The sequence below is a fragment of the Lissotriton helveticus genome, chromosome 1_1 (genome assembly GCF_964261635.1).
Source record: "Lissotriton helveticus chromosome 1_1, aLisHel1.1, whole genome shotgun sequence".
Taxonomy (NCBI): domain Eukaryota; kingdom Metazoa; phylum Chordata; class Amphibia; order Caudata; family Salamandridae; genus Lissotriton; species Lissotriton helveticus.
In genome coordinates, this window is record NC_136057.1 from 536,717,383 (window position 1) to 536,729,820 (window position 12,438).

Below are 12,438 nucleotides of genomic sequence, written 5' to 3' on the forward strand. Positions count from 1 at the left end.
GCAAGAACCTGCAAGAGCTTGCCGGCCTAATAACCAGCAGGTTGAAATATTACAAATACGCATATGTTGGATTTTTATCTTGTGGTCTCATTGTATATCTTTTTTTTTATAAACATACAATTTTTTTTAACCCCTTCGATGCTCATTACGGAACGGTTCCGTCATGAGCGACGGTTGAGCTGTGCTCATGACGGAACCGTTCCGTCATGACCACACCCGTTTCTTAAAACGCTCAGCACAGCGCGAAAATTCGCGCCGCGCTGATGCGGTTAATGAAACTCGTGTGAAGTCCATTTGTGGTGTTATCATTGGGTTACTGAGAGCGTGGTTGCAAATACTTTACACATTTGCCTTGGAGCTAAGCCTGGCTGCTCGTGCCAAGCTACCGAGGGGGTGAGCAGGGGCTATCTGAGAAGGTGTCCTTCCTTTCCCTGACTTAGAAGCAAGGATCTCTATTTGGACTAAGGTACCTACCTCAGCCAACCAGAGATCCCCAGTTCTAACATACCTCATATTTAATTTTCTGTCTTTACTTATTGTACTTTATCTAGCTGACGTTTTTGACACAGTATTTCACTTGAGCACAGTACTTTCCTGATTCTTGACTTAAATGGATCTGATTTAGCTTCTTGCGCTTTTCTACTTACATTAGTCTTAATTAGCTTCTTGAGCTAAAATACTTCTCTTAGCTCTCTTTTTATCCTCATATGTATATTCACTACCAGTGTTTTGACCTCGGTCCCTTCTTTCTCTCCACACGTTAGTCATTCTAGTCATTCTACCCATCATGTTTCTTTCTCTCCAAACATTGTCCATGCTAATACATTCGACTCATTCTACCCATCATGCCACTGTACGCCACTCCTACACAACTATTTAATTTATTTTCTTTCATCCCAACATATGACACTGTATCCAGATATTTGTAAATTAATATCTTCTGTAAATTCTTTGGTATCCACCAATCCTTACATTTTAATTATACAAAAACAGAGATCCTTTTCCGTTCTTCCCTCTACTTTTTTTTTTACAATTGCTTAAATTTCAATCCTACAAATCTGGAATGTTTCCTGCTCCTGCATCTACTTTCCTTCCTTGCGGCCACTTAACTCTTATGCAGATGATTATTTGAGGAAAATGTGCATGCTCTACTCAAATGTTTCTATTTTCTAGCAAGCCAAATTACCTAGAAACTTTGAAAAAGACAGCCTTATTTGCCTTCCTGAATTATCTTCCTACAATTCTTTATCACAATCAACTTAAATGAGATTGATTTCTCTTCAAGGCAGTCAAATGCTGAGGGTTCAGAATGTTTGGATACAAGCTCCATTGCCAATGTATTTTTGTTTCTGCCTTACTGTCCCTTTGTATCTATTTACACATCATCTCTGCAAGATTGCCGGATGTATTCGAGGAAGGGGTGAAGACTGTTTGGATTCAAATACATGTTTTTTCCAGTTCCAAAACTCTTAAATTTTTCATTCACCTTCACAGAGAATTACATGACACTGATAAAGACCAGACATTGTAAACAGATACTAAACAAAAAGAAGTATTATACTGCCAGTGTAATTTTATCAGATCTAAAATACCTAAATTCGAACCAAAAGCAAAGCAATTGAAAAAGTGGCTTGCCTATTTAAACAGTGAAATTATCCAAAGTTAATATTTCTAATACTAACTCAGGAAAAACTCTCAGTGTTTGATATAGATGTATAAACTTTATTTTAAATGTATTATTAAATAGAACGGGACATCAGATGCTGTTAAATGGACAATAATGCCTTGAAGTCTAAGTTTATTAGATAAAACCCCTTCATGAAAATAACAGCTTAAATACTTCTTCACCTGGAATTTCGAAACATTTTTTGAAATAAATGCACATTTTAAATCACTTATGGTAAAACAGTTGTGTGAGGGAAAGGGAATTCTGAATTCCTCCGCTCTGTAAACAATCTCTGCTTTCGATATGTTGGGGCTTCATCTAGAGTACTGAGCTGCCAACTAATTTGTTAACATAAGATGATTACTCCTCACTGGACAGACCACATTTTTAGGTCTGATATAAAGATAGCATTTGTGTTCTTGTCGGCCTTGTTTTTTCCCAAAAATATTTTTAAAAAAAATACCTACATGTATTGAGGTTCTCAATCAACACTCTTTCACCATTAGTATGTTCAAATGTCACTCAAATAATGCTCCATACTATCATAGCACAAAGTGTAGGTCAATAGACCAACCCACTTCAGGCATCCCACTTCAGGCATTGGATGCCTTCACTATGAGTGACTGCATTTGTTTCCTTGAACATGTATTGACACACACACAAAACATTCCACAAGAATAAAACTTTTTATAGACACATAATTCAAAGTGACTACTTGCCGCTATGTATTGTAGTGTATTATCAACTATTATTGTAAGCTGCAACATTGACTCATCAGTATCAGAGAGCTTTGTTCTATTTATTGCTCGTTCAGATAAGGCATTAGAGAAGCAAGAGTGTATATGCAATTTTATTTGACTTGAGAGGAACCGCTCTTAACTTGAGTAACTGCAGCAGCTTTGCAGTCTTTGAACTTCGTTCCGATACACTGATTTTGCAGTTACATGTATTAATTGTGTGCAAACATTGTGCAAACTTTCCAGGACATCAACATCATCCTGCAATAGCTATGAAGTTGCCTTTTCCCGTTGGGGTTCACATCCTAACTACTAACAAGAAATGAAACGTTTAATGGGGGTGGGGGGCATTCCATGGTAAATGTGATATTGTATAAGTTAATATATTTGCTTATTGCTCTTGTTTATTGATAAATTGGACCTAGGAGGAAAGCAGTAGTGCATGTATTTTCTCAGGATGTCAACGTTGTGTGTATTTTGCAGTACTCACTGTTCCATATTGTAACTATACACTAAGGAAGAGCTATGATTCCACTGTACTCTTCTGTGAAGATCTCTGTTGGCGGTATAGTGCAACTGCAGAATTCCATCTCCAATCCACTCTTCCAAGAGGACCTGTGTGGAATGTACAGTGCAACTGCAGCTTTTCATCTCCAGTGCTATCTTCTGTGAGCACTTTGGTCGGTAGTATAGTGCAACATGTTTTCTATCTACATTGTACTCTTCTGTGAATACCACTGTTGACAGTATAATTCATCTTCAGCATTACAAGAAGCACAAGGCCTTAGAGTAGCAGATGTTTATATGCAAATTTCATGCCATACTGACATGACTGTGACTGACATTTCATGCCATTTTATCAGACTTAGGGGACCTTTTGTAACAATTTGAAGAACTGCAGCAGCTTTGAAGCCATTGCACTTTTTTCTGATACACTGGTGTTGCAGTTACATATATTCAGTATGTGAAAAAATTCCAGGATGTTGGTGTCATCCCGGAATAGTTTAGTGGTTGCCATTCTCTATTGGGATTCACATTCCAATTCCTAAAAAGAAAGGAAAACCCTAATGGTGGAAGTCAGTCCATGGCAAATTTGATCTTGTAGAAGTTAATAGCTTTGCCTTTTGGACTTGTTTGAGGAATACTTGGACCAAGGTGAGGACCTCTGTTGGTAGGTATTGTGGAACTGCAGCTTTCAAGCACCCTTGTATTCACTTCTGAGGACAACTGTTTGCAGTACAGTGCAACAAGCTTTCCATGTCCACTGCACTCTCCTGTGGATATATGTAGGCTACATAGTGACACTTCAGCGACCCACTACTTGTCTTAGGATGTGGAAAATCTGGGCTTAGATGCAGGGCAGTGCTGTATGCTTTTTCTCAAGATGTCAACCTTGTCAGTTCACATGCATATCTTTTCTTTGTACGGTGCAAGTATGGTTTCACATTTCCACAGAATAAATATGGATGTTGCATAACTTACTCATTCTATGTATAATTACTGCAAGGTGGCCAGAATAATTTAGTTTTTGGTCTTGTTGTGCATCTCCAGTGTGCAGTTATTAATAAAAGATGGCAAATAACAAAATGCAATAAAACTGCTCTGTTGTCGTTGAAATGGATGTACTATTGGTGTTCACAAAGGAAGAGATGTGACACCCAAAGTACTGCTCACTCCACCGGCAATATTCTTTTATAAAAGGCTGTTTAGCGCAGCTCCAGTTGTTATATTCCATAGAGGTACCCCAATATAGGCACATGTAATATCCTAACCCTTCACCAATATTCTTCCCTACATTACATACATAATGGTTCTTAGGAACTGATCTTTTATCTAGATACAACACTGCACACAGAATGTGGGATTTTCCCTGATAAAGGCCTCATACATTATGCATGAGGATTCTTGGAAACTCAGCAGGACTACCATCTCCTGTATAATATCAATGTGTAAAGTTCATTCCTGATGTAATCCTAAGTCCGACAAGTGGCACAGCAAGGTAGAACCCCCGGGGAGAGCTTTGGGTATTTAAACATCATATCTTACTGAGACAAACAGAGGAGATCAGGATTTCCCTGCCGACACACACTGACGCGAGACGCTGAGGTTCCTGCATGCAGATACTCCAGCTCGCAGGGGTCTAACATCCTTTACAGGGTGTCGAACTCGAGACCAAGACGGGGTACCACAGTCTCTCACTTCAGGTAATGAGGTTGACTTTATCCTAGAGGGATTCTTGGCTTAACACCTACATACAGGTACATCTAGTTAGGGTAGCATTGTAGCAGTACGTATTTTATTGTCATGTAGTTTATATACTTGACTGTATTAATGGTTATAGCAAAATGGTAGAAATCTACCATCCTTTTACTTTCTTAGTGCTTCTAATCATTTATATCTGTTACTGTCTAATGGTTGTTTCAGCACACCTATTTTACACTAGAATAACGACTGTTCAATCAATGCTTATTGAAAAACGTCCATACACTTTATTCTGTGTTTCTCTCAGAGACTAAGTGAGCATGAGTGACTTAGCAAAAAGTACATTGTTTCCACGGTCCTGAGGGATCAGGGTTGTCATGTTCGATAGTTGCCAAGTACTATTCTCTCCTTGGTAAGAGGAGTTTCTATTGGCACTGTGAGCTAGCTGGTACACAAGTCAACAAACGCGGTGGGGGTGTCTAGAATCAGTCTCACACCTATAGGTTTTATCGGAACTACACAACACCGTTCTCTCTCTTACCTACATTATAATTTTGTGTGTGCATGCCTGTCTTCCCTTTAGTATAATTGTAGTCCTACATCATTTGTCAGCAGTAAGTCACAAGTGCAGCGTTCCAACCCCAGTGTACTCTTCTGTGAGGACTTCATTTGGCTATTTAGTGGAACTTTAGCTTTCAAGCAACTATATTCTCCCTTGAGGCCATTTTTTTTAATGTTTATTTTTTTAATTTTTTTATTGAATTCCAAGAACAACAAAACATTACATTCATTAAAACCAATACATCCATCGAAAGAAAATGCCTTTAGGCAGAAATAAAATTTCCACAAATTCCTAAGTAATACACAAAGCATTATGAAGTCAGGGGCAAATATGCACAAAACAAGCAGAAAGTAATTTTTTAACCACATAAATAAGATAAGATAATCCCCCCTCCCAAACTCAGGCAAAATACGAAGCCCATATTTTTTCAAATTTCCTAAGACCTCCCACACGTAATGCATAAGTATGTTCACTTTTTCTAACTGCTTTCATTTTATGGGCTCATTCCAGTACCGAAGGGACCGCAACAGTGCGCCATCTTTGCAATAAAAGATCTGGCTACTGCCATTGCAATATATAAAAATCTAACCAAACGGTCAGAATGGGAAAGTCAGGATTGTAACCAATAACAATTAACAAATCACTCACTGCTAATTGAATACCACATTCGATTTCCAAATAGCAAAAGATATCCTTCCAGAACTTCTGGATCATAGGGCAATGTAATATTATATGCAACCAATTGGCTGAGGGATAATTGATAGAGCGAAAGCAATGTGGTGAATGACTGGCGTACATTTTTGACAAAGATGAAGGGGTTCGATAAAGTTGCCATTTACTAAAGAAAAGCATCCTACGCCAATTCGCACCTCTAAGAGTACTGAAGTTGAGACTATTAATAGATGACCACAAGTTGGCTGAGATTTCTAGGTCTTCACAATTCCTCCATTTTTTAATAGCCTTCTGCCCAAGATCTAGGGTCCTGACTGAGGCTAAACACTTTTTCCATGCCCCAGGTTTCCTGCCAGATGCATCTTCTAAAAGTTTGTTGGCTAGCTGATGTTGTTCGCTAATTTGAGAAACATCTAGCCCAGCAAGGAATTTAAGGAAGATGTTATATGACCCTAAAAGAACAAAATCATTAACAATTAAATGTGCCATTTCGATCATGGTCAGCCATTTGCCATTCCTCAGGAAATCTGAAACCTTACAAAGTCCTACTGACTCCCAATTTAAAGTGAGTTCTGAGGATTGTGTGATCCCTGCTAGTGGTAAAATATCAACAAGTAAAGTAGTTGAGTTGATTATCTTTTATAAAGCGCCTGTCATTTTAAAAAAAACAAATGAAGGTACTTGTAGCGAACCCGCTTAGGGGATCGGAAAATAGACAATGGGGAATGGATTTGACTTTCCTTACACATTAATTACATAAAACAATTAATAAAAAGATTTGACTGTGGACGAAATATAAATCTAGACAAATACTGAGCAAAATAAGCATAGTCATAATCCCCGAGATTTGGGAGGGCTAGACCTCCTTGATCCCGTTCTTCTTATAAAGTGCTAAGTGCAATACGTGATGAGTTTTTTTGCCCAAAGAAAAGCTGTAAACATAGACTCTACTTGGGTGAAAAAGGATCCTGACAGACAACAAGGAATGGTTGAAAACAAAAAATTAAACAAAGGAAGAACAGATATTTTAATAGAGGCGACCCAGCCTAAAATGGATAGCGGCAGAGAGTTCCAGCGTGAAAACAAAGCCTGGATTTTCCACAAGAGCGGTAAAAAAATCAGATGATATAAATCAGAAACTTTTTCTGAGAAATATACTCGAAGATATCTTTTGGGATGGGTGTTGTCGCAAGCAAGGATATCAGGGTGCAGATCCAAGCTTGCACCACCGCATTGTAATTTCAATTTCGCCACAGAAGGAATAGGGGGACCGATATCAGCACAGTTCCTTATAGCTATCGCCAATGGTTCGATAAAAAAAAATACAAAACCGGTGACAAAGGGCACCCTTGCCTTGTGCCCCGTTTCACTTTGACTTGCCCGCCCACCAAGTTGTTAACAATTACATTAGCTTCAGCATTATTGTACAAATTATAAATCAGGGCTGTGATCTTTGAGGGAGGAGATACCAGAGTAATCTAGGATCTTAAATAATGTTTCCCACACAACAAGGTCAAATGCCTTCTCGGCGTCTAAAAGAAGGACTAACGCGGGTATCCTTTGAGTATCAAAATAGTCTAATGCCTCCGATAGATAATGTGTATTAGATGCTAACTGCCTCCCGGCGATAAAACCGTTCTGGTCCTCATGTATCAATTGTGCCGCCTGATGATTAAACTGAAGTGACAACAATTTAGTAACGATTTTATAGAGTTTCACAACGTTATCGGGCGATAGGTGTTCGGATCCTCACTGTTGCCTTTTTTCGGAAAGCTGACTATGTAACCCTGTCTAAAGGACTCTGGTATTTCCTCCCCTTCGAGCATAGAATTCGCCAAACGAAGGAAAATGTCTGCAAGTGAACTAAAAAAAAAAAAACATCCAGGCCGCAGGCCTTGCCATTTGGCAGATTTTTAATGACACTCTCCAGCTCTTCCATAGTGAAGGGACTTGCCATAGAAAGTTTCTCTAAATCCGAAAGTATTGGGGGGCTGTTGTGCGGCAAAAATACTTCTAATAAGGTCATATCCACAGTCTGATGTTGACCATAAATGGACTCATAATGCCGTAGCATTATTTCCCCAATTTTATCTGGGTTGTCTATGTGTAAGGCAGCTAAAGGTCATTTCAGGGTCTCATAGGATTTTTGACAATATTGTTGATAGGAGGTATCACTCTGAGTGTAATAGTTGGCACTGAGAGCACGCTTAGCCTGCTCCAGCTGCCACTGATTAGAGACAGAAGTGTTACTAAGAAAAGCAGAATAGGAAACTTGGATCTTCTGCTCCAAGACTCTCTTATCTTCCCTAACTTTTTTGAGAGTTTCTGCGTCTTTACCAATAATTAACCCCCGAATGAAGGCCTTAAGTATGTCCCAGACTACACTCAGAGGTGCAGACCCAATATTTCGTGATTAAAAACTCCTTAATCTCTGTCCCAATAAAGCCCACCCAAACTTCTTCATTAAAATATTGTCTGTTCAATGACCACCGTTTAGGGGGCCTAGCACAATTTCCTAAAAATAGCTCAAGAACCAACAAGACATGATCAGAGAATCAGTTACATAGGAACCTTTGCTGACTAAAACTCAGCTTCCGTGAGATAAAAAAAAAATCTATACGTGAAGAACGGAATCTGCCTGACCAACAAGTATACGCTATTTTGGTTGGAAAGGCCACACACCAGGGGTCCTGTAGATCTAAGGTTACTCCATAGTGTTGTAGGGCTCTTAAGGATTTAGGTTCTAGCTGCTTTTTACCCTTCACTGACGAATCTATTTTAGGATTCATTAGGATATTAAAATCTCCCCCCACAACCAACTCCCCAGGAACCTGAATTAGGGACTGAAAAAGATCCAAAGAGGCTTAAAATTGTCCTCTACCGGGGCATAAATACTAACAAAAGTTAACGGTCTCTGACTTTGTCTAAGAGAACAAGTAACCCAACACCAGCGACCATGCAGATCTTTATCAAAGTTTACAACCTCCACCTGAAGTTTTTTACTTAAAAATATTGCGGTCCCTCTATGGGAAGCTGAAGACAAAGAAAATCCCCAATAGGCTTCCCGAGACCTGAACATCAATAAATCGGGCAACTTTACCAGGTTTTCTGTTTTAATCCATGATTCAATTGCCCGCATTTTCTTTTTACTATTGAGACCGTTAACATTAAAGGATACCACTTTCAGCAGTTCTTTACTAGCTATAGTTAAAACCTAAACCAGTCTTAAGCCCCTTAAACATCTTACCCAGAGTCAAGCTAACAAAACGGATGTATAAAACCTGAATGGAATCAAAAAAGAAAAAAAGGACTTCATTTTTCCCCTTGTTATGCTCCCCACCCTCCCCTTGTGACCCCTCCCCCCGAAATGTGGAATCCCCACACCAACCACATATGAGCTGGCATGCCCAATAAGGGTACAACCTCTACTATAATCAAATAGACAACATAACCATAGCTGGGCCTTCAGTGAAAATAACAACGGTTAAGCATTGCTTGACCCACATGACTCCTAGTGCCCCTCCCGTAGGGTTATCATGAAAAACAGAATCTCCTCCTAGACCCCAGAGCCCTCTTAATAATTCATGGGCTTCATCCAAATCGGAAAACATGAAAAATGTGCCCTTAACCATGACCTTCAATTTGGACTGCTGGGCAATGGAGCTTGCACCCCATTAGCTTTAAATAAATGGAGAATCTTCACAAATTCTTTCCTCCTACGCGCCGCCACAGCTGTCATGTCGGAAAAAATGCGACATTGCACAGTCTCATTCACTGGGAATTGTCTCTGCTGGATTGCCTTAGACAATAGCCTCTCATTTATGTGATAGTCTGCAAAGTTTAACAAAATTGTACGTGGTAACGTGGAGTTCGGGAACGGGCGGGCAGGACCGCGATGAGCCCTGATGATGGTAAGATCGCCTTCGAATTCTGGGATGACCTTTTGTTTGATAAATGAGTTTGAGGACATTTGTTTATCGTATAGTAAAGCTTCAAGCTTTCTTGGTCCTAGCTTAGTTACCATTAACAACCTCAATGTGTTCTGGGTAAAAGCAGGCCCAGCCTTTTATACCGCTGGGTTTTGTGGAGACTCATTTCTCCTAGTCCGCCATTGACAAAAACACCTACAAATTTCCTGCTGCAGTACAAAACAAAAAAAAAACAAAAAAAACGCTTTACCTATACAATACATGAATGACCAATAATTAAATGTGAGATGTGAAAGTCTGCTTTTCAGATGTAAAAGTCTTCTTCACGCATTTCAAATGCTAATGCAGGAGGATCGAAGAAGTAATCATCAATATTTTAAACCAACAGCAGAAGGAGTCTGACCTGAAGCCCCTTTCTATGTGTATGTGATTTATATTGAAAACAAGGTTTGCCACAAAGGTGCAAGCACCATTATATACAAACCCAGTCCTGATACAAGCACTATTACTAGAGAAACCTAAATACAATTATACATTCTCATTCTTTTATTCAGTGTAACACATTCAATATTGCCATACAAAAGACACAGTCGAAGCCAGACCCACAGGCTTTACCGATACTTATTAGTTTTTGTTTGCTCATGCTATACAGGGAAACTTGGCCAGTCATTGTGCCACAGCTGGTTTGAACCCTTAACACATTTAATTACGTGCATTTTATTGCAAAGAGCAATTGTTCATAGAACATGTATACACAGTTTACAATATGGGAGAACCAATTTTTGCACTATGTCCATCAATGGCATTTGGTGCTATCGTTATAGGCCGATAAGAGCTATAAGTCGGTATCTTGAAGACTGTGATTATTGCACCAATTCTGCCATTTCACCTATCTCCTTGTTTTCTTCTCCCCATAATCATCAATTCTTCCTAGTGTCTCTTCTGACTCCTCCCTCCTGTCATCACGTCTGGCTTCTCAATCCTGATCCCGCCGATTCTTCCCCTTCATCTCCTAACGCTACTCCTCCCCATATTTCCTTCCTTCCATTCTTTTGCCCTCTCCATATCTTGCTATCTCTATTACCCTGAGTTTACTGAACCTATGTCACCCTCTTACAACTTCCTCATCCTCTCAAACATCATCCCGACAGTCACTGTTAAAATGCCTGCATGTCTCCAAGGAGTCCAAGGGGTGGGTCAATGATACTATGCCACTGCTCAGGCTCTGCAAAGTCAGAAATAGCAAAACTAACAGAATAGAGACCAGATAATATGAGGAGAACACAGATGCCAAACCTCATCCTGCTATGTCACAAGGGTGAGTATTACCATACCAGTTGCCATCGGACAAGCTCCATCCATCTTCCCCTTCAAAATGCTCTCAATGTCTCAGTCTTCAAGCAACACCAGGGCCACCCTGTTATCAAAAGCAACATCACTAGGCTGATGTCCGTGCCCATCATATACTTGAACTCCTGGATAACCACAACCCTTTTCCCTCCTGTACTAGAACCCACCACCATTCGGTCATGCTGTGCTTCCAGACATGACCCACGGCTCTGTCATTCTATAGCTTTGTTCCCTTTAGAAAACATAGCTACAGAGAACACATTCATATATTCACCTCAGTATGATGTATGCTCCTAAAGACTTCAAATAAACAACCTCTCTCTGAACACTGAACCTCTCTAACCTTAGATAAAGACTTCATAAACAAACAACTATATTTAAGATTCATCCGCTAGTGTCATTGAAACAGACAGCCTCTTCTCCCTCCACAAGCCAATACCATTCTGTCAGTACATTTACCATGCTTTCAGGAGGTAGGTGAGGTCTATATACTCTTAGATGGTTAAATATTATCCAGTGTAGGCCACGATTTCCACCAAAGCTAGCACATTTGTTCAAGTATTTTCTGTACAGCTGCTCATGGAACGAACCATGTCATCCCAGTTCCATATGGGTGATGCTTATCTGAATAGTTGCCATTGCTGCTGGAAAACCACTTCTAACATTAGATTTCCAAAAAAACCGGCCAATGTAATCCAATAAAAGGAAGGAGGAAGAGGACAAAGGGGAAGCAAAAGGAGGAGACTGAGACGACAAAATAAAGTCTCAGTAGAGGGAGGGTGGTAAGTGAAACATGAGCATACATCTACTAAGAACTGCTCAGGATAGAAGATACTGATGTTAGGAGCCAGTACCTCCTCCCCGGGCATTATTTGTCAGCAGGCACTTTGAACTTACTAGGAGAATTCTTCTCCACTCGCTTTCCTTTTTCAGTAAGCTAATTTAATTTTTTCGTGAAGATACATATTTCTCAAAAGTACTAATATTGTGTAGGATACAATTGAAAAATTGACATTTTAGTAAAATCTACTTATGCCAAATTAGCAATATTTTGAAAAACATGTGTCATAATATTAGGCGATTCTGATGAAACAATACACTTAAGATCAAGTTAATAAAAAAAGACACCTGAACCAATTAGCAAGAGAACAATAAATTGCATAATGCCTCAGTGGTTACCAGATACCGGAAATGTTTGGTGGTGAACAGTTAGCTTTTATATTTACTGGTAGATATAGCCCCATGGAAGTTGTAGTGTAAGTATGTTTTACTCTCCAACACCTTGGCCACTATTTGTGCAGTCCTTACAAATTTCCTTAA

The 12,438-nt window shown here is 39.5% G+C and overlaps 1 protein-coding gene across 7 annotated transcripts in view; it reads right to left on the reverse strand.

The window, feature by feature from the left end:
• EPS8 (EGFR pathway substrate 8, signaling adaptor) overlaps positions 1–12,438 on the reverse strand; it is a 1,030,589-nt gene that overhangs the window by 110,613 nt on the left and 907,538 nt on the right. The window lies entirely within an intron of this gene.